Below are 23,446 nucleotides of genomic sequence, written 5' to 3' on the forward strand. Positions count from 1 at the left end.
TTATTGGACTGAATAGAGGATATGAAATCCACCCACTGCCATATACTCTCATTTACAAGGCAGGCAGACCTGATAGGCAATTAGTCTCAGAGTTCCCCGTCCACTGTTAGCATGCTCCCACATCATTCATTGCTAGAATGCTGTTGGCTATTCAACCCAGTGGCTCATCCCCAGCCCATTTAACTGCTGGCCAGGAGATTCCTGTCATTGTCTAGATATCACCATTACCATATTGGGATAATGACCTCAGCCAGCATCCCTGTCACCTTTATTTACATTTAAAATGGTTCTAAAGCCTAAACGTTTTTTACCTTAATGCATTTCTTGCATTGAAGTGATTGTAAAGTATTGTTTTTTTTTTTTTAATAACAAACATGTTATACTTACCTGCCCTGGTTTTGCACAGGGCAGGCCGGATCCTCCTCTTCTTCGGTCCCTCTTCGCTGCTCCTGGCCCCTCCCTCTTGTTGAGTGCCCCCACAGCAAGCAGCTTGCTATGGGGCACCCGAGCCGAGCTGCTGCTCTGTATGTCCATTCAGACACGGAGCTGCTGTTCGGCCCCGCCGAGAAGGGCTCAGGTAAGTTTTAGGGGGGCTGAGGGGGGCTGCTGCACACAGAAGGCTTTTTATCTTAATGCATAGAATGTCTTTACAACCCCTTTAAGGCATAAAATGTTTAGGTATCAGCATCCCCTTCTCACTCCCCCTTTTACCTGAGCCCTAATTCGATCCAGCATCATGTACTTCTGTAGCTCTTCTCTCCTCTCGCTTCTGGGTCTCACTGGCTTTGCTGGGGCACTGGGATCCATTGCTGTCAGTCAAAGCCAGTGACCAGGGAGCAGGATTTCGGAGCTGAGTCCTGCTGTCTGTGTCAATGAACGCAGCAGTGGAGCTCGGGGGAACTGGACAGAGGGGAGTGTCTAGAGCGCTGGCAGGGGACCCCAAAAAGAGCAGGTATGCAGCCTCTCTGTGATATTCTATTGCACAGAGCAGGTAAGTATTGTGGTATAAGCCTTGTGCAGGAAGCTGTCACATTCATGACAGCTTAACAGCGCATACCTTCCCCACACTGAGTTCTGGTATCTCTTTGTACACCAGCTCAGCCATCCACAGACAGTTCGAATCTCAGCCGATTCAACAGGAACCGGCTGAGATTTGAACCATGTATGGGTAAGTCAATCAATGGATAAACTTTGGTACAACCAACCTGTTGGATTTTACATGTGATTCTCCTGGCAGGGATGGCTTCTTTGTCTGTGTTGATGGGGGGAATTAAGCAAATTCACTCATTCTGTGACCGGCCTTAGTCTTAAAGTGGATGTAAACTTCTCTGTGTCACTTGTACCTCACGTGCGCCGTTTAGGTGATATTTGCTGTACACTGCACTGATGATATCATCGGCGCATGCTCTGTGAAGAAACGGCTCTCCGTACCATTTCTTCACTAGGAAGTGCTGTCACACGACTCCGGACAGTCACATAGCCAGAGCCCGCAGCCCCGGAAAGGAAGAGGGGCGAAGATGGATGTGGCCATCAGCGGGGACAACACAGGCTTCGTTTGCAGGTAAGTGCCACATAATGGGTTAATATGCAATGCATTCTAGCCCATTATGCTTTTACTTTGCAGGGGAAAAAAGAGGAAGTAAAACTCATCAGGGTTCACTTCCTCTTTAATTAATGCAAGTTTTCTTATCTGCTAAATGGTTGTAATTCTTTTCTTTTTAAAGGGTTAGTTCATCTTTACCAAAAAATGCACCACAATTCTAAGCTCAGAAGCACAGTCAGTATAAGTAGGGGAGTGAATGCAGCTGGGCTAATTCAGTAAACTTACTAAAAACAGAGAAACCAGCACAAACACATACTTCACTACACAAGGGAAATGAAGAAGATGCAATCTGGAAACAAAGTAAAAATGAAATACAACCAAAACAAATAAATAGAAAGTCTGTGGATTCAATCAAAAGTTAAACTGGTCCATACAATGAACTCAAGGGTCCATGAGATCACTAGTAGCTATCAAAAGCCAGCAAGGATTAGGTGCACTGTTTGCAAAGCGAACGCAGCTCATCCATTCATATCCCTGCCACTGTTGGAGAATAGGTGGTTTTCAATAAATTATGTTGGGATTCAAATGGTCCATGTAAAGGAATTAGTCCACATAAAGTCTCTAAGTTCTGTAAGGACTCTATTAGCTGTCAAAGGCCAACACGTTCTTACTGGATCAAAAACACACTTTAAATGCACCCCATCCATCCGTGTGTGCCGCTGACAGGAAGATAGAAAAGCTCCAATGAATGGTGTGATAGATGCTTTATTAAAAACAATAAGATCTACTTAGAGTCTAAATCCTTCTACACTATATTGCCAAAAGTATTGGGACGCCTGCCTTCACATGTACATGAACTTTAATGGCATCCCAGTCTTAGTCCATAATGTTCAATATTGAGTTGGCCCACCCTTTGCAGCTATAACAGCTTCAACTCTTCTTGGAAGGCAAAAAACAAAAAACCTGTAAGACAAAGGCATAATGAGCTAGTATGCATCACATACTAGCTAATTATGAAATACTTACCTTAGAACGAAGCTTTTGCAGCGGTGCCTGCACACCGCTGAGACGGCTTACATTTTCCCCAGAGTTTCTTCTGGGTACGCAGGTTCCACCGCTGTGATTGGCCGGAGCCACTATGATGTCACTCCCGCGCATTTGCGAGTCATGACACAGGGCCCTAAAGAAATGACACGATCGACCGTTCCTTCACGCGCACATGCCGATCACGCCGGTGGCGTCGTATATAGTAGATATCTCCTAAACGGTGCAAGTTTAGGAGATATTTAGCGTACCTACGGGTAATCCTTATTATAGGCTTACCTGTAGGTACAATTTAGAACTTCACGATTCTGGCCAAAATGAGAATCACATTTTTTTGCTTAGAATGATTCTCTCACGATTCTCGCAGCGTAACATCATCTTTCACATTATACAAAAAAAATTGTGCTAACTTTCTTGTTTCGTTTTTTATTAATTAATTAAAGTGTCTTTTTCCAAAAGAAATGCGCTTGAAAGACTGCTGCGAAGATACACTCTGACATAAAATATTGCCATTTTATTCTCTAGATTCTCTGCTAAATAAAAATATATAATGTTTAGGGGTTCTAAGTAATTTTCTAGCAAAAAAATAGTGATTTTAACTTGTAAGCAACAAATGTCAGAAAAAGGCTAATGCTCCATACACGTGTAGCGCTGGTAGATTCTTATCTACCGCTGATAGGTAAATTTAGTGGGTCGCTTATTATAGCAAGTTAGATTTGCCTCTGTTCCAGCTTGGCTGACGTTGCATGCAGTTCCACATTGTGCCGGTGGGTTTCGTCACCTTCGGCAGGTGTTGGTAAAGCAATGTGTTGAAGCGAATGAGTGCTCCCCTGTCCCGGAGAGGTGGTCCTCCGAGTTGCATTCTGGGAGAGGGTATTTATGGGACAGACGCCATGTTTTAGGGTTCATTTTCAGCCACCTGCTGGCCCTCCTGGCCGACAGGTATGCACTAGGAATACCACCTCGTGGTCCTCCGTTCCGGTGGCCCACGTCGCTGCGGCGTGTGGGTGGGCCCAGAAGCCTGTCTGGGGCCTACCACAGCAGCAGAGGAATGGTCCTGAGCTGTCTATCCTGAGTGAAGAAGCTGGACAACTGAGAAGATCACAGGGGAGGACCCATCATGGAAGGATCATGCAGAGTGCTGGTCTGGAGAGGGGCCTGGTGACTCGGTTGGAGGACGCATTCCGAAGTAATCTCACAGTATAGTACTGCCGGGTTGGCTTAAAGGTTCAAGTACTGTATCTGACATTCATCACAAACCAATACATCCCGTGGCAGGGGATCGTACGGGTTTTATTCCAGATAAGTCTGTGGCAGAGACTTTTGTTCATGCTACGTGCTGGCTGCTAGGCAAGTGAGAGATGTCTATCCAGGCTGGCAAAGATTGAATCCTACGAAACAATTGCAAGTGTTCAATTACAAAGAATGTTCTGAAGAAATACAACAGAAAGGTATTTGAGCTTTCCTGCTACTTCCCTTGTTCGCTTTATTAAAGCATTGGAAAACCTACTCAAGTGTTTGGTGCTTATATCGTCCAGAGGTAAACAGAACGGAACCCTAGACCTGGTGCTGGTGAAACAGAGGTATTGAGAGTGAAGGTAACAAGCCCGCTTAAACCAGCAGCTCCACCGAGAATTATTGCTACATGTGGGGGCATCGTCCGGGATTTGTTAGCTGTCAATTCTCACAACCTGGAGAGGTGTTTCACCGGGAGTTTACGGTGAGAACTGGACTTTGTCATTTTCTCAGGAGAAGAAGATGTTAAAAGTTGCAGGACTTTCTGAGTGTGTAGGCGGCGGGCGCCAGTAAAAGCCCGGGAGCTACGTGATCAGAAGAACAAGTGGGAGGAGTCTACCCTGCTTGATACCGCGTGGGACGCGTGTGAGTGTGTGTTTGGCGCCAGAGAAGAAGAGAGGCCTCGTGATCGTGCTGAGAAGATCAGAGTGTGGCCATGTCTTTTTCGGCGATGCAGTCAATTATGGGACCAAGAATGTTCCCAGCGAGCACCGTGTCTTCTGGGAAGATGTCACCTTGTGTGGAGCCACACAGCACTGTAAATGAGACATTGTCAAAAGTTACTAGTTCACTTCAGACACCGGCTGGGTCTATGGTGAGCAAGTCATTGGATTCCTGTGTGCCTCCTGGTATGGGGAAAAATAGATCCTTACCGAAACTTGCACGTTTGCAGAGAATGTTGAACAAGCGTGTCACTATGGAGTATGGTTTGGAGTTCCCATATGTCCCTCAGGACATAATGCAAGTAATTGAAGCTAACCGGGAGCTTTGGTACAGTGAAGCTGTTTGGGACTATTTGTCTGTGCCTAAGCCTTTCCGGAAAACTGGTTGTTCTATTGCTATGGATGAACGTTACAGTGGATGTTTTATGCACTGGAATAATGGTCGGCACATTCATGCTGACAAAGTGGTCATTTGCAGACCCGGAAAAGATGACGTTGTGTATTTCATCACTACCGTGGATAAACTGGGAAAGACACTGACATTGCCAGATCCCCGGTTTTATTGGTAATTATGGACAAAAGAACTTTGAGTTAGTTAGTTAGTTAGTGTCAATGCATAGAGATCTTCGTGGTCAGGATCTGAATACTCATCTCGGTGTTTTAAATCCAAGGACTTCTTTTTGCTAGCCGGATTTTCTTCATTTAAGAAAAATTGTGTATATATAGGGATGGACTCCTAAAGATTAATCTGATATAGAAAATGGGAAGAGAGTTTCATTTTTTTCAAATAAAACTTTGCTCCTGAAACAGTATAGGTCACGTGTATGTTTAATATGTTTTCTTTTTCAGGAACTATTTGATCCCCTATCAAGCTGTTAGGCTTTTCAGCTAAAATAGATTGTGAGGTTGTGTACAGTCATAGGATGGTTTTGTTTGCGAATGTGAACATAATGTTTTACAAATGTTGATCTTAAAATGTCTTTCTACTGTCTTTCTTTCTTCTTTATCTAAATCCAAGTTTTAAGCTCAAAATACCTACTCTCAGGCTTGGGAGTTATTGTTTTGTGACAGACGTTGAGGACAACGTCTATTGTACTGGGGGGAGTATGTAGCGCTGGTAGATTCTTATCTACCGCTGATAGGTAAATTTAGTGGGTCGCTTATTATAGGAAGTTAGATTTGCCTCTGTTCCAGCTTGGCTGATGTTGCATGCAGTTCCACATTGTGCCGGTGGGTGTTGTTGTCACCATCGGCAGGTGTTGGAAAAGCAACGTGTTGAAGTGAATGAGTGCTCCTCTGTCCCGGAGATAACTCGGTGGAGGTGGTCCTCTGAGTTGCATTCTGGGAGAGAGTATTTATGGGACAGATGCCATGTTTTAGGGTTCGTTTTCAGCCACCTGCTGGCCCTCCGGGCCGACAGGTATGCACTAGGAATACCACCTCGTGGTCCTCCGTTCCAGAGTCCTCGCTGCGGCGTGTGGGTGGGAAACCTGTCTGGGGCCTACCACAGCAGCATGTCTGGGGCCTACCACAGCAGCGGAGGAATGGTCCTGAGCTGTCTATCCTGAGTGAAGAAGCTGGACAACCGAGAAGATCCCAGGGGAGGACCCGTCATGGAAGGATCATGCAGAGTGCTGGTCTAGAGAGGGGCCTGGTTGGAGGACACATTCCGAAGTAATCTCACAGTATAGTATTGCCGGGTTGGCTTAAAGGTTCAAGTACTGTATCTGACATTCATCACAAACCAATACATCCTGTGGCAGAGGATCGTATGGGTTTTATTCCAGATAAGTCTGTGGCAGAGACTTTTGTTCGTGCTATGTGCTGGCTGCTAGGCAAGTGAGAGATGTCTATCCAGGCGGGCAAAGATTGAATCCTACGAAAGGGGGACTATTCAATTGCAAGTGTTCAATTATAAAGAATGTTCTGAAGAAATACAACAGAAAGGTATTTGAGCTTCCCTGCAGCTTTCCTACTACCTCTTTCCTGCTACTTCACTTGTTCATTTTATGAAAGCATTGGAAAACCTACTCAAGTGTTTGGTGCTTATATCGTCCAGAGGTAAACTCAACGGAACCCTAGACCCGGTGCCGGTGAAACAGAGGTATTGAGAGTGAAGGTAACAAGCCCGCTTAAACCAGCAGCTCCACCGAGAGTTATTGCTACACACGATTGGACTTTCCGACAACGAAACGGTGGATTTTTGTTCGAAGGTTGTTGGCTCCAACTTGTCTTGCATACACACGGTCACACAAATGTTGTACAACAATTAAGAACGTGGTGACATACTAGACGTACAACGAGCAGAGAAAAAGGAAGTTATAGCCAGTGCGGCTCCTTCTGCTTGATTCCGAGCGTGAACTTTTGTGCGACGGACTTGTGTACACACAATCGGAAATTCCGACAACAAAGTTTTGTTGGCGGAAAATTTGAGAACCTGCCAGCCAACATTAGTTGACGGAAGGTCCGACAACAAATGTTCCATGGAGCATACACACGGTCGTACTTTCCACCAAAAAGCTCACATCCAACACTTGTTGTCGGAAAATTTGATAGCTGTCAGAAGTGAGCAGAGAACTCTGCACTGAATCAGGAAAATGCTGTGTTAAGATCGAGAGGGGGTAGAATTGCAATATCGATTCTTTAACGTACAAATAAACAGGAAGACTTTACTTCCTCTTTAAGAGTTCTCTTCACTGAAACTAAGGGGCCAAGCCCACATCCTTGAAAACCCCACACCACAATTCCCCCTCCACCAAATGATTTGGACCAGTGCACAAAGCAAGGTCCATGAAGACATGGATTAGTGAGTTTGGAGTGGAGAAACTTGACTGTTGAACTTGGCTGTTATAGCTGCAAAGGGTGGGCCAACTCAATATTGAACATTACGGACTAAGACTGGGATGGCATTAAAATTCATGTGCATGTAAAGGCAGGCGTCCCAATACTTTTGGCAATATAGTGTATCTGTCGAGGGTGGTGCTAACTTAGCCTCTATTCATATTTGTAGTTACTATAGTGCTGAACAAGTGACCTGCTTTAACACCAGTCATTTAAGGGCTTGAGAAAAAAGAGTTGAGAGCTGAGGTTTATTTAGAGGGAAGCTGACTTAGAGCCCTTGCACACTGGGGCGGGGGGCGGCGTCGGCGGTAAAACGCCGCTATTATTAGCGGCGTTTTACCGTCAGTATGCGGCCGCTAGCGGGGCGGTTTTACCCCCCGCTAGCGGCCGAGAAAGGGTTAAATACCACCGCAAAGCGCCTCTGCAGAGGCGCATTGCCGGCGGTATAGCCGCGCCGTCCCAGTGATTTCAATGGACAGGAGCGGTAAAGGAGCGGTATACACACCGCTCCTTCACCGCTCCGAAGATGCTGCTGGCAGGACTTTTTTTACCGTCCTGCCAGCGCATCGCTCCAGTGTGCAAGCCCTCGGGCCTTGCACACTGGGATGACAGCAGCGGCACTTTCGGGGCCGTTTGCAGGCGCTATTATTAGCGCAATAGCGCCTGTAAACCGCCCCAGTGTGCAAGGGCTCTTAAGCACACTGGCAACTGTGACAGCTATCACCATAGGCATGCCTCGAATACAGCATACACTGTGCATGCACTAGTAGGCAGAATGTAAATTAAAGCCTACATAGGGAGTTATTTGTTCCATTTGATTAGAAATCTCCTGCTACTCCTAAAGATTAATCACTAGCGATTTTAGCAGCATTGACTGAGCTACTAAAAATCTCATGTGTACTTCCAGCCGAATGAGGTGACTGCCAACATGTGGTTTAATCTCTCAGTAGCAGGAAATTAAAATTGCCTGTGTTTGTAAAACTTTCAGAGATAAAAACAGGTAATTATGTTCCCACACACAGTTGCTAAATCCTGCAATGGCTGATCCTATACCACCTCTCATTGTTTCATTATTCCCAATAATTTGTATGTAACTATAGCGCATTTGAGTGAAAACTATTAGCATTGTCTTGTTGAGTATGAATTTTGGAATCTACAGGGTCAGTCCAACTAAAATTAGTAGTTTTTTAAATTAAAATAATAAACGTGTCATACTTACCTGCCCTATGCAATAGTTTTGCACAGAGAAGCACCGATCCTCCTCTTCTGCGGTCCACAGCCAGCACTCCAGGCTCCTCCTCTATGGCGAGTGCCCCCATAGAAATCTGCAAGTTTGGAGGTGGGAACATCATGGTTTGGGGCTGTTTTTCAGCATACGGTACTGGAAAACTTCATATCATTAAAGGAAGAATGAATGGAAATATGTACCAAGACATTTTTGATAAAAATCTGCTGCCATCTACCAGGATGATGAAGATGAAACAAGGGTGGACGTTTCAGCAAGACAACGATTCCAAACACAAAGCCAAGGAAACTCTCAATTGGTTTCAAAGAAAGAAAATAAAGCTGCTAGAATGGCCCAGCCAATCACCGGACTTGAATCCAAGAGAAAATCTATGTAGAGAACTAAAAATCAGAGTTCATAGAAGAGGCCCACTGAACCTTCAAGATTTGAAGACTGTTTTTTTTGTGGAAGAATGGGTCATAATCACACCTGAGCAATGCATGCGACTAGTTTCCCCATACAGGAGGCGTCTTGAAGCTGTCATTACCAACAAAGGATTTTGTATGAATTATATACATTTCATTAGCGTGTTTTTCCCTGTGTCATTCCATTTTAGTACACATAACTTAATTTCTGAATTTATTTTGTACTTACCGACATGTGGTAAAAAATTTCATGTCAATAGCACCTTTAGAAATATATTTATCTAAAAAAATGGTGATGTATTCAATACTTATTTTACCCACTGTATCTTCAAAAGCCTTCAAGACCATGCTATTCCAGGTAATTACCTTGCATTTTGTAAGTCCAAGTAGCAGTGGAGCCAGGGCCGGAATTAAGAACATCATGGGCCTGGTGCTGAGGATTATGGTGGGGCTTTTAATAGAAAAATAAAAATAAAAAAAATTAATTACAATTGCAAACAATTTTTTGTTATAACAAATTAAATTAAATAGAGAGAGGAAGGATGAGAGAGAGAGAGAAGAGGGATGAGAGAGGGGGGATGAGAGAGAGAGCGAGGATGTGAATGAGCATGCGTGGAAGTGATAGCAACACAGCCCGGATAAGGCAAGTGACTGAAGGCACAGAACCCAGAAGGAAGACAGGGTGAAGATGGAACAAAAGTGTGCCCATTCTAGAGCTGGTAACATTGATGATATTCAATATAATTTTAAAGAACTGTTTTGTGTGAGGCATAGGGGAGGATTATGGATTGTATAAAAATGCGAAGTATGTGCAGGTGAGGGAGAGGAATGTGGAGGGTATAACAGTGGGCACTAAGTACAGGAGAGGAGTGTGGAGGGTATGCCAGTGGGCAGTATGTACAGGAAAGGAGTGTGGAGGGTATGATGGGGAAGTATGTACAGGAGAGGAGTGTGGAGGGTATGATGAGGCAGTATGTACAGGAGAGGAGTGTGGAGGATATGACAGTTGGCAGAATGTACAGGAGGGAAATGTGGGGGTTACCACAGTGGGAAGCATGTACAGGAGAGGAATGTGGAGGGTATGGCAGTGAGCAGTATGCACAGGAGAGGAGTGTGGAGGGTTTGACAGTGGGCACTATGTATAGGAGAGGAGTGTGGAGGGTATGATAGTAGGCACTATGTATAGGAGAGGAGTGTGGAGGGTATGATAGTGAGCAGTATGTACAGGAGATGAGTGTGGAGGGTATGACAATGGGCACTATGTACAGGTGAGGAGGATGAAGGAATCTGGGAAGGAAAAATGTAAAGGTTTGTGGAAGGATGTTTAGGGACTGCGTAGTGGTTAAGCGGGCCATACATGTGTAGCAATAACTCTCAGTGGAGCTGCTGGTTTAAGTGGGCTTGTTACCGTCACTCTCAATACCTCTGTTTCACCGACACCGGGTCTAGGGTTCCGTTGAGTTTACCTCTGGATGATATAAGCACCAAACACTTGAGTAGGTTTTCCAATGCTTTAATAAAACGAACAAGGGAAGTAGCAGGAAAGAGGTAGTAGGAAAGCTGCAGGGTAGCTCAAATACCTTTCTGTTGTATTTCTTCAGAACATTCTTTGTAATTGAACACTTGCAATTGAATAGTCCCCCTTTCGTAGGATTTAATCTTTGCCCGCCTGGATAGTTATCTCTCACTTGCCTAGCAACCAGCACGTAGCACGAACAAAAGTCTCTGCCACAGACTTATCTGGAATAATACCTGTACAATCCTCTGCCACAGGATGTACTGGTTTGTGATGAATGTCAGATACAGTACTTGAACCTTTAAGCCAACCCGGCAGTACTATACTGTAAGATTACTTAGGAATGCGTCCTCCAACCGAGTCACCAGACCCCTCTCCAGACCAGCACTCTGCATGATCCTTCCATGACGGGTCCTCCCCTGGGATCTTCTCGGTTGTCCAGCTTCTTCACTCAGGATAGACAGCTCAGACCATTCCTCCGCTGCTGTGGTAGGCCCCAGAGAGGCTTCTGGGCCCACCCACACGCCGCAGCGACGCGGGCCTCCGGAACGGAGGACCACGAGGTGGTATTCCTAGTGCATACCTGTCGGCCAGGAGGGCCAGCAGGTGGCTGAAAACGAACCCTAAAACATGGCATCTGTCCCATAAATACCCTCTCCCAGAATGCAACTCGGAGGACCACCTCCACCGAGTTATCTCCGGGACAGAGGAGCACTCATTCGCTTCAACACGTCGCTTTTCCAACACCTGCCGATGGTGACAACGACACCCACTGGCACAATGTGGAACTGCATGCAACATCAGCCAAGCTGGAACAGAGGCAAATCTGACTTCCTATAATAAGCGACCCACTAAATTTACCTATCAGCGGTAGATAAAAATCTACCAGCGCTACACATGAATTGAAATTAAGCCAATTAAGCAGAGACCAGCCATTGTCGATCTATGTATGGGCTAGCTGGTTGTACACATGTCAATCTATTAATCGACTTGAGTACAACCAGCCTGTCAGGTTTTTCCCAAAACGATCAGTGCTGCCAGCTATAGTTAGCAACAAAGATCATTGTATTCTGTTGGTAGGGAAGGCTCCCCACTGGCAGAACACAATAACACTGCGGGAGTGATTCCCCCATCCACTGGTCAGCAGGTGAGAGGGTGTGTGGGGACAGGCTGGGTAGAGAGGTCTGTCAGCAATGGGGTGTGAGGTGGTCATGGAGGGATATCAATCAGCGGGTGGGGGGAGTAACTGGAAGTGATATCTTTTGGAGTAGGGTCTGTCATCTGCAGGTTGGAAAATAGTCACCTGTGATATAAGTTTAAGGGAGGTGGCTAACATGGAAAGTGGCTGGGGAGTGACCTGGTTGGTGGTGAGTAGGGATGGGCTATAGCTATGAGCTATGAGTTCGACTTGAACATTGGCTGTTCGCTTGTTCGCCGAACAGCGAACCATTTGGGGTGTTCGCGGCAAATTCGAAAAGCCGCAGAACACCCTTTAAAAGTCTATGGGAGAAATCTAAAGTGCTAATTTTAAAGGTTAATATGCAAGTTATTGTCATCAAAAGGGTCTGGTATGGATTTTTGGGGGGAACCCCACGCCATTTTTAAAAAAATTTTGGCGCGTTCCACTTAATATCCATACCAGACCTGAAGGCATATTTTTTTATTTCAATGACTTTCAATGACTTTTATGTGTATTGTCGGGACCAGCAATTCATTAATAGCCGGCACTAGCGCTAGAACTTTTAAATGACTTTTTTTTTCCTTTAGAAGTGTCATTTTGCTCTCGGACTGTTATAAACACGGGAAACATGCGCTACTTTACAGGCATACTATAGACACCCCCCAGGTACGAAATTTAAAGGAATATTTCACTTTTATTGTTTCACTTTAAGCATTAATTAAATCACTGCTCCCGAAAAAAACTGCAGTTTTTAAAACTTCTTTTTGCATTGACACATGTCCCCTGGGGCAGGACCCGGGTCCCCAAACACTTTTTATGACAATAACTTGCATATTAACCTTTAAAATTAGCACTTTTGATTTTTCATGTTCGTGTCCCATAGACTTTATCGGTGTTCACGTGTTCGAACAAATTTTTTGCCTGTTCGCATGTTCTGGATGCGAACCGAACGGGGGGTGTTCGGCCCATCCCTAGTGGTGAGTGTGAAATGGATGATGTGTTTCAATTCCTTTCACATTTGCAGTAATGCTTACTGCCCTCTGAAAAGTGATCTGTGGTGTATTTCTTTTTCAACGAGTGGTATAGCAGCAGCTGACAAGCGTTCATGAGGTGCTACTGTCGCCTCCTTGTTTTTTTTTTTATATTGCTGAATGGCAGTTTTACATTGTTGGACTTTGCTGCTACTGCGAGCGAGTTTGACAGGCGGTGCTGCCTGTCAAACTCTGCAGGCTCCAAGGTATCCATTGAGCTCAGTGCCTCTGACAAGAAGTGAGGCGAGGCACTGTGAGCTCTCAGTCTGCTGCAAACAGAGTTTGCCAGCTTGTATTTAAACTGGTCGCGCTGTATGTAGCTTCTGACAGGCTGCACAAAGAGCCCCGTATCTCCAGGACCATAGGTGATAGGAGCCCCAAATTTTTACCAGTAGCAGGGTAAACCTTTAAACCTTTAGCTACCTACCCGCTAAATTTGGGCTCTATGTGACCCCTGATCATCGAGCCATGACCCTCGAAGTCAATCTTTTTTTTGGGATTTTTTTTTTAAATGGGCCTAAGGTAAGGGGCCTGGAGCTGCAGCTTCAATAGCCCCTATGTTAATCCGGCCCTGAGTGGAGCCTGCTGCTACCTCTCACTCTTTGACAAACCTATTGGCCCATCACTATGATGGACTGCCTTACTGGGCAATAGGAAGATGCAGGAGGAAAGAGGGGATAGCAATCTTTGTCACTATCAGAAAGTACCCGGCAGGGGTTTGGAAGCAACAGGTATGAGCAGACACCTCTAGACATCTATAGCACTGTGCATCATAAACAATTACTATTTAAATTTTTATTGTAACTAAAATACCTGTATTCCCATTTTTGTCATTCTTTGTTACATCTCAGTGCTGGGGATCTCTTGCAGCCACTTTGCAGTCATTGTGTACGTGCATTCACTCCAGTACTGGCTGCATGGCATTTCTAAATGTGTTTGCTGATGGTGACATTTGTGTTGACATGGCCAGTTATAGTCTCCATCGGAAGCCTGTGTGACAGGGTGACAATGCAGTAGCACAACTGGGAAACAAGGACAGAGTGTTGTCAACCTATAAATAGGAAGTGCCTAAGAGAGGAATCACCAGATATTATTTTCCTGAAAGTTGCACATTTAAAAGAAAATTGAAAATTACTTTTCAAACTACTTTAGGGTACTTGCACATGGCACTTTTTTGGAAAAAATACAATTTAATGAATTAAAAAAAAAAACCATGATATATACCCCCATTCTTTTGTAAAATATGAAAGATGATGTTACTCTGACTAAATAAATACCTAACATGTCATACAAAAGGAAACATAATTGGGAAACCTCCTCTTAGAATAATTATCCGTACAGCATCATAAATTTAAAATTATATTTTAATTGCATTCCATAAAACAGTGTGTCTATTGTGGATAATAGACATCCCTTAAAAGCTAGAAAGTTAATCAAAACTCATTGTAATATCAAAACATTCTGGACATAGTAGTTCCTCCCCAAGGAAAGATATAACTGGCACTCATATAAAGAGATCACGCTATACACAAGGCAATAAATCAGATGAGGGTGGAAAAACACAACCCGATGCGTTTCGCCTTGTTGGCTTCTTCAGGAGCTTGGAGGGGGATGATACAATAGAGTTGCTTAAAGAGAAATAGATACACATAATATAATCCAAAATATATCCAAAATACACATATTTTACAATCCATAATTTATGTCATAATTCATAATTAATGTGAATGTAAATCTTAGTCACTTACATTGAATACGCATTGACTTTAGGAGGCGTTTCACATTTCCACCAGAACAGTCAGACACAAAGTGAGCACCCAATGGCAATGCCGGATGGACACACAGGCCAGAAAAAGGAGCCCCATCAGGGGGCCACGGATTAGGTCTACAAATAGGGGTTAGCAGCCCAGGCTATTGAATCCAAAAGTATAAATAGAAGGCATTATAAAAGGAGAGAAAAAGGCAAATTTCTGGTAAGTCCCAATATCAAGGAGCATAAATATCCATTTCTCATGTATAACAAGTTCACCACATGTAAACACACCTAGAAGACTTGTATTCAGGGTATACATAGGTCCTAATGACAGAGATAGTATACAAAGTGTCTTAGTCTTGAATGACATAAAGGAGATTGCACTCATTCCCATTTGGAATTTGTAAATTATATCATCCCCCTCCAAACCCCTGAAGAAGCCAAAAAAGGCAAAACACATCGGGTTGTGTTTTTCCTGCCTCATGTGATTTATTGCCTTGTACATAGCGTGATCTCTTTATATGAGTGTCAGTTATATCTTTTCTTGGGGAGGAACTACTATGTCTGGAATGTTTTGATATTACAATGAGTTGTGAGGAACTTTTCTTGCTTTTAAGGGATGTCTATTATCTACAATAGACACACTGTTTTATGGAATACAATACAAATCTAATTTATACAGATAATTATTCTAAGAGGAGGTTTCAGCACTTATAAAGTCCCAATTCTTTTTCCTTTTGTATGCAATTTCCATGGGGATGTGGTGCTGATTTTTAACTGAGCTCATGTCTTTGTTGACATAATCTACCTTACATGTCACTGTTTAAAACTGCACACGCTCGTGGAATGTCAACAAACTACTGTACTTTAAAATCTCCATAGGCAATCTTTACATTTTTCTTTTATCATTACCTGTTTAGAGTTACAGAGGAGGTTTAGCGCTAAAATTATTGCTTTCACTCTAGCGTTCGCATCGATACCTGATATGTGTAGTGTGAACACCGTTTACATATACGTGTGAACACCGTTTACATATATGTGCGCAACCTACATATGCGTTTGCTTCTGCACGCGAGCACGGAGGGATGGGGGCACTTTAAAACATTTTTTCTTATTCATTTATTTATTTTTTTACCACTTTTATTCCTATTACCAGGAATGTAAACATCCCTCGTAATAGAAATAAAGATGACAGGTCCGCTTTATGGGGAGATCTGGGGTCAAAAGACCCCAAATCTGCCCTTTACCTTTAAATGCAAAAGATCAAAATATTTTTTTTTTGATCTTTCACTTTAAAAAGAAAAAAAAAACAGTTTACTTCCACCCTGGACTGGAAGTCATGACGTCTCTCCTGTCCTCCAAGACCATAGAGGCGATCAAAGAGGATCTAGTCTTTTATTGCCTCTGTAACCAGCTGGCTGCACCGTCAGATCGTTTCTCAGGCGTGCCAATAAAGGCCAAGAAACACAGGCGAGCAGTGCGACGGGGGAATGTCCCCTCCCGCTGCTTTGAAAGTGTTGCAGCAGCTCATGAGCCGCTCAGAACTCTTTCATGAGAAAGCCAGCCACAGGCTAAAAAAAAAAAATACTGGGGTTATGGCTGATGGCTTCAGTGATAGCCCCATAAAACCACTTTCAAACCGCAATGTATATATACGTATTGTGGCTGGCAAGTGTTTAATGAGGTGGCATGCACATATATGTGTGTGTATGTGCGTAAAGACACTGAACAACCGTGCAGATCTTTTTCCTTTTTTTACTGATCTATCTAGCGCAATTTTTATGTGCCAGTACATGCCTATTAAAAAAAAAAGCTTAAAATGTAGCATTTTTAAGCCTCGTACACACGATGCGATTGTTGGCAGTGGCAGGGGATTTGTCTGTTGACAGACTGTTGTCCTAAAATCTGACCATTAGTACACTCTTTTTAACAATTGTTGTCCAACTTTCGGCCAGGCTAGTACATTTTCGGCGGACAACAGTCTGTTGTCTGATTTTCGGACGGTCAGCCGGAAGCGGTCGGTCTTGTAAACTAGCGTACGTAATGGAGAATTACCATTTGTGACGCGGCAAATTATGAAATGTCGAAATGCAGCGCACATTCTCTTCTTCTTTAATGGGATAATAATGAAGCCGCTTTACTGGTGATACTAATGGAATTATGGCAAACGTATTTTAACCACTTGACGACCGCCGCACGACGATGTATGTCGGCAGAGCGGCACGGGCAGGCAAAAGGACATACATATACGTCCTTGCCTTCCCTGCTGCGGTCGGATTGAGGTCAGGGGCGATCAAAGGTGAGGGGGAGGCCACTCATTCGTGGCTCCCCCCTCGCGATCGCTCCTGGCCAATTACAGACTTCCTCTCCCTCTGTAATGTAAACAGAGGGAGAGGAAGTGATGTCACCTCTCCTCGAGCCGGTCTTTTCGTTCCGGCGCCAAGGAGAGAAGACATCCAAGTAAGTGCACCAACACTACACTTACAGTAGAACACGCCAGGCACACTTTTCACCCCCCATCACCCCCCGATCACCCCCCGATCACCCCCCTGTACTCCCTGTCACACTGACACCAATAGCAGTTTTTTTTTTTTTTTTTGCATTGGTGTCAGTTTGTGACAGTAATAAGTGTTAGGGCAGTTAGGTTAGCCCCCTTTAGGTCTGGGGTACCCCCCTTTAGCTCCAGGATACCCCCCTAACCCCCCCCTAATAAAGGTTGACCCCTTGATCACCCCCTGTCGCCAGTGTGGCTAAGCGATCGTTTTTCTGATCGCTGTATTAGTGACACAGGTGACGCTAGTTAGGGAGGTAAGTATATAGGTTCGCTGTCAGTGTTTTATAGCGACAGGGACCCCCATATACTACCTACTAAAGGTTTTAACCCCTTGATTGCCCCCTAGTTAACCCTTTCACCAGCGATCACCGTATAAGTGTTACGGGTGACGCTGGTTAGTTAGTTTGTTTTTTATAGTTTTAGGGCACCCGCCGTTTATTACCTTATAAAGGTTTAACCCCCTAATTGCCCGGTGGTGATATAAGTTAAGTTTTTAGGGTCTGATAAGGTCTGCGTCGCCCCAGGCAGCGTCAGGTTAGCGCCAGTACCGCTAACACCCACGCACGCAGCATACACCTCCCTTAGTGCTATAGTATCTGAGCGGATCGATATCTAATCCGATCTGATCTATACTAGCGTCCCCAGTAGTTTAGGGTTCCCATAAACACAGTGTTAGCGGGATCAGCCCAGATACCTGCTACCACCTGCGTTTTGCCCCTCGGCCCAGCCCTGCTTAGCCCACCCAAGTGCAGTATCGATCGATCACTGACACTTACAAAACACTAAGCACACATAACTGCAGCGTTCGCAGAGTCAGGCCTGATCCCTGCGATCGCTAAGAGTTTTTTGGTAGCATTTTGATACAGTCGCTGACAGTCAGGAGCTTTTTTGCCTGTGAGTCTCACTAGTGTACCCCTAAATTTAGAGCCCAAAATGGCAAATCGAACGTACACTAGTGAAGAGGCCTACATGTTTCTGAGCATGACAGATAGTGAAGAGAAAGTCACTCATCTGTCAGATTCAGGCTCAGAATACGATCCTGTAGAGGACAGCGGCTCCATGACAGATAGCTCTGACGACGGAGTTGTGGTCCCTGCTAAGGTCAGGCGTACCAGACCCCTATCTTCTTCTTCTGTCCTTGAAGTGCAAGAACCGCAGGGCTCTCGTATGGAGCAGAGAAGTACTAGCGCCGCTATTCCTTCTGGTGAACTGGCAAGCACCAGCGGCCTAGTACACCCTGGTCATACATCCAGCACTGCAGTAACACTTGGTGACGTGGCGAGTCCCATAAGTGCAGTTCAAGCTGGGGAGGTGGCAAGCACTAGTAGTGTCCCTCTGCCACCAAGAAGACAAAGACAGGCCCGTCGTGCCCATAGTGCCCTTCCTTCCCCCATTCACTGGCCAACCCGGAATTCAGGTGGAAACAGTTGATTTTACGCCACTGGATTTTTATTCACTGTTTTTCACCGAAGATCTCTATAGATCTATTGTGGACCAAAGCAATTTATACGCTGGTCAACACATCGCCGCTAATCCCCAGTCCTCCCTTGCCAGAGATCTTTCTGGGCCTTTCCCTCAACATGGGCTTGAATAAAAAGAGTAAGTTGCGGTCATATTGGTCCACTGACCCAATTTACCATGCGCCCGTGTTCTCTGCCTCCATGGCCAGGGCACGATACGAGCAGATTTTGCGGTTCATGCACTTCAATAACAATGAACTCTGTCGTCCTCGTGGAGACCCTGAATACGATCGGCTCTACAAAATTCGGCCCCTCGTAAACCACTTCAACCAACGTTTTGCAGACTTGTTTATTCCCCATCAAGTTGTCTGCATTGATGAGTCCCTGATTAAATTTTCTGGCCGCTTGTCATTCAAACAGTACCTTCCCAGCAAGCGTGCCAGATACGGGGTCAAGATGTATAAGCTCTGTGACAGGGCCACAGGCTATACATGTAGTTTTATGGTTTACGAGGGCAAAGATAGTCACGTAGAGCCGACAAACTGCCCTGACTACATAGGAAGTGCTGGCAAGATAGTGTGGGACTTGGTGTCACCCTTATTCGGAAAGGGGTACCACTTGTACGTGGACAATTATTACACAAGCGTGCCACTTTTTAGTCACTTGTTTGATCAGCAGATTGGAGCATGTGGCACCTTGCGACCTAATCGCCTGGGCTTTCCCCAGCGGCTTGTAGATTCCTGTCTTAGGCTGGGGGAGAGAGCCTGCTTGCAGTGTAATAATTTGCTCGCTATGAAGTGGAGGGATAAGAAGAATGTTTTCGTTCTCACCTCCCTTCATGCAGACACGACGGTCCAAATTACTACAGCGACTGGTGTTGTGGAGAAACCCCTCTGTGTCCACGAATATAACCAAAATATGGGAAGGGTGGACCTCAACGACCAGTTGTTGGCGCCGTACCTAGTTGCCCGTAAGGCCAGACGCTGGTACAAAAAAGTGTCTGTTTATTTATTTCAATTGGCTTTGCTGAACGCTCATGTGCTATACAGAGCTTCAGGACGGACTGGATCCTTCCTTACATTCCAGGAAGAGATCGTCAGAGCCCTTCTGTTTCCAGACGGTGCTCCACCTCACCTTCCCCAACCAAATGCAGTAAGCTGGCTGCATGAGAGGCATTTTCAATATGTCCTCCCGAGTACCCCTACCCAACGAGCCCCCCAAAGAAAATGTCATGTCTGCAGAAAGCGCGGATTTAGGCGTGACACCTGGTATTATTGTCCCTCCTGTCCTGGCAATCCTGCTCTTTGCATTGGTGAATGTTTTGAGCGCTACCATACACTAGTTGAGTTTTAGCATAGGGTACAGCATTGCATAGACTAGGACACACTTTCACAGGGTCTCCCAAGATGCCATCGCATTTTGAGAGACCCAAACCTGGAACCGTTACAGTTTTAAAAGTTACAGTTATAAAAAAAAAAATGTAAAAAAAAAAAAATACACAAAAAAAAATAAAATAAAAAAAACAAAAATAGTTGTTGTTTTATTGTTCTCTCTCTCTCTATTTTCTCTCTATTGTTCTGCTCTTTTTTACTGTATTCTATTCTGCAATGTTTTATTGTTGTTATGTTTTATCATGTTTGCTTTTCAGGTATGTAATTTTTTTATAGTTTACTGTGTTTTAACCATTTTTTTGTTTTCAGGTAAGCCATTCAGCTGCAGCGCGGATTTATTTATCTTGACAGCAATAGCATTTGCTCCCACGATATATAAAGCCCTGACTCCAGCGCTGTCGGAGGTGATTTCACCACCACAGTTACATACTTCAGCATATATGCCGAAGCGTGGGGGCAGCAGTGGGTGGAGGAGCGATTTGCTCCTGCCTTTTGTGGGAGGATGCCCCCATGCTTTGGCATATATATATTTTAGGTAGGCACAGGTTGCGTTAAATGTTTTATTTTTTACTATTTTTTTTTTGTATTTGCTTTGCAGGTATGGTAAGTCTTACTGTTATACTGTAATGTTACTTTGTTTTTTGTTAACCTTCATTTGCTTAGCAGGTACGCCATTCAGTTGCAGCGCGGATTTATTTATCTTGACAGCAACAGCGTTTGCTCCCACGATACATAAAGCCGTGACTCCAGCGCTGTCGGAGGTGATTTCACCACCACAGTTACATACTTCAGCATATATGCCGAAGCGTGGGGGCAGCAGTGGGTGGAGGAGCGATTTGCTCCTGCCTTTTGCGGGAGGATGCCCCCATGCTTCGGCATATATAAACGGTGCATGTATGCCCATCATTAGAAGTGGGTGGATGAAGGGAGGTATTCTAATGGTGGGCATACCCACCAATCAATATCTTTTTTTCATTCAGCTCACAGGCTGCATGAAAAAAAGTTTACAATATATGCCCAACAAGGACCAGCAACGTACTGGTATGTTGCTGGACTTTGAGTGGTTATACCAGAATGATGCCTGCAGGTTTAGGTATCATCTTGGTATCATTCTTTTCAGCCAGCGGTCGGCTTTCATGTAAAAGCAATCCTAGCGGCTAATTAGCCTCTAGACTGCTTTTACAAGCAGTGGGAGAGAATGCCCCCCCCCCACCGTCTTCCATTTTTTTTCTCTGGCTCTCCTGTCCCAACAGGGAACCTGAAAATGCAGCCGGTGATTCAGCCAGCTGACCATAGAGCTGATCAGAGACCAGAATGGCTCCAAACATCTCTATGGCCTAAGAAACCGGAAGCTACGAGCATTTCATGACTTAGATTTCACCGGATGTAAACAGCGCCATTGGGAAATTGGGAAAGCATTTTATCACACCGATCTTAGTGTGGTCAGATGCTTTGAGGGCAGAGGAGAGATCTAGGGTCTAATAGACCCCAATTTTTAAAAAAAGAGTACTTGTTACTACCTATTGCTATCATAGGGGATATTTACATTCCCTGAGATAACAATAAAAACAGTTTAAAAATAAGATAAAAAAATCAAAAAAATTATAAAGAAAAAAAAAAAGCACCCCTGTCCCCCCCTGCTCTCGCGCAAAGGCGAACGCAAGCGTCGGTCTGGCGTCAGCAATTGCACCATGCGTGTGAGGTATCACCACGAAGGTCAGATCGAGGGATGTAATTTTAGCAGTAGACCTCCTCTGTAAATATAAAGTGGTAACCTGTAAAGGCTTTTAAAGGCTTTTAAAAATGTATTTAGTTTGTCACCACTGCACGTTTGTGGGCAATTTTAAAGCATGTCATGTTTGGTATCCATGTACTCGGCCTAAGATCATCTTTTTTTATTTCATCAAACATTTGGGCAATATAGTGTGTTTTAGTGCATTAAAATTTAAAAAAGTGTGTTTTTTCCCAAAAAAAATGTGATTGAAAAATCGCTGCGCAATTACTGTGTGAAAAAAAAAACCCTGAAACACCCACCATTTTAATCTGTAGGGCATTTGCTTTAAAAAATATATATATTGTTTGGGGGTTCAAAGTAATTTTCTTGCAAAAAAAAAATAATTTTTTCATGTAAACAAAAAGTGTCAGAAAGGGCTTTGTCTTCAAGTGGTTAGAAGAGTGGGTGATGTGTGACATAAGCTTCTAAATGTTGTGCATAAAATGCCAGGACAGTTCAAAACCCTCCCAAATGACCCCATTTTGGAAAGTAGACACCCCAAGCTATTTGCTGAGAGGCATGTCGAATCCATGGAATATTTTATATTGTGACACAAGTTGCGGGAAAAAGACAATTTTTTTTTTTTTTTATGCACAAAGTTGTCACTAAATGATATATTGCTCAAACATGCCATGGGAATATGTGAAATTACACCCCAAAATAAATTCTGTTGCTTCTCCTGAGTACGGGGATACCACATGTGTGAGACTTTTTGGGAGCCTAGCCGCGTATGGGACCCCGAAAAGCAAGCACTGCCTTCAGGCTTTCTAAGGGCGTAAATTTTTGATTTCACTCTTCACTGCCTATCACAGTTTCGGAGGCCATGGAATGCCCAGATGGCACAACCCCCCCCAAATGACCCCATTTTGGAAAATAGACACCCCAAGCTATTTGCTGAGAGGTATAGTGAGAACTTTGCAGACCTCACTTTTTGTCACAAACTTTTGAAAATTGAAAAAAGAAAAAAAAAAAACATTTTTCTTGACTTTCTTCATTTTCAAAACCAAATGAGAGCTGCGAAATACTCACCTTGCCTCTCAGCAAATAGCTTGAGGTGTCTACTTTCCAAAATGGGGTCATTTTGGGGGGTTTTGTGCTATCTTGGCATTTTATGGCCTTCGAAACTGTGATAGGTAGTGAGGAGTGAAATAAAAAATTTACGCCCTTACGCGGCCGTACGCGGCTAGGCTCCCAAAAAGTCCCACACATGTGGTATCCTCATACTCAGTAGAAGCAGCTAAATGTATTTTGGGGTGCAATTCCACATATGCCCATGGCATGTTTGAGCAATATATCATTTAGTGACAACTTTGTGCAAAAAAAAAAAAAATTGTCACTTTCCCACAACTTTTGTCAAAATATAAAATATTCCATGGACTATTTTATGGGATAAAATATTAGGAACAAAGAATACGGAGGAGAGATGGGTTTGCTTTAAGAGCATATTAAATAAGGGCATTAGCCAATGTATCCCATTGGGTAATAAATTTAAGAGAGCGAACAAAAATCCTGTATGGCTTAACTCCAATGTAAAAATGCATATAAAAGCAAAGGATAAGGCCTTCAAAAAATACAAGGTTGAGGGATCATCCTCAGCATTCAGACTTTATAAAGAATGCAATAAGAAATGTAAGGGTGCAATTAGGACGGCTAAGATAGAACATGAAAGACACATAGCAGAGGAGAGCAAAAAAAATCCCAAGAAATTCCTTAAGTATGTAAACAGTAAAAAAGGGAGGACTGACCATATT

At 44.0% G+C, this 23,446-nt stretch overlaps 1 long non-coding RNA gene across 2 annotated transcripts in view; it reads right to left on the reverse strand.

Moving 5' to 3' along the window:
• Positions 1-23,446, reverse strand: part of LOC141132954 (uncharacterized) — a 149,304-nt gene that overhangs the window by 23,577 nt on the left and 102,281 nt on the right. For both annotated transcript variants that reach the window (XR_012242991.1, XR_012242990.1), the window contains exon 4: positions 9,403-9,487. This is a non-coding gene — a long non-coding RNA (uncharacterized lncRNA). The remainder of the gene's footprint in view (positions 1-9,402; positions 9,488-23,446) is intronic.

The sequence above is a fragment of the Aquarana catesbeiana genome, linkage group LG03 (genome assembly GCF_042186555.1).
Source record: "Aquarana catesbeiana isolate 2022-GZ linkage group LG03, ASM4218655v1, whole genome shotgun sequence".
Classification (NCBI taxonomy): domain Eukaryota; kingdom Metazoa; phylum Chordata; class Amphibia; order Anura; family Ranidae; genus Aquarana; species Aquarana catesbeiana.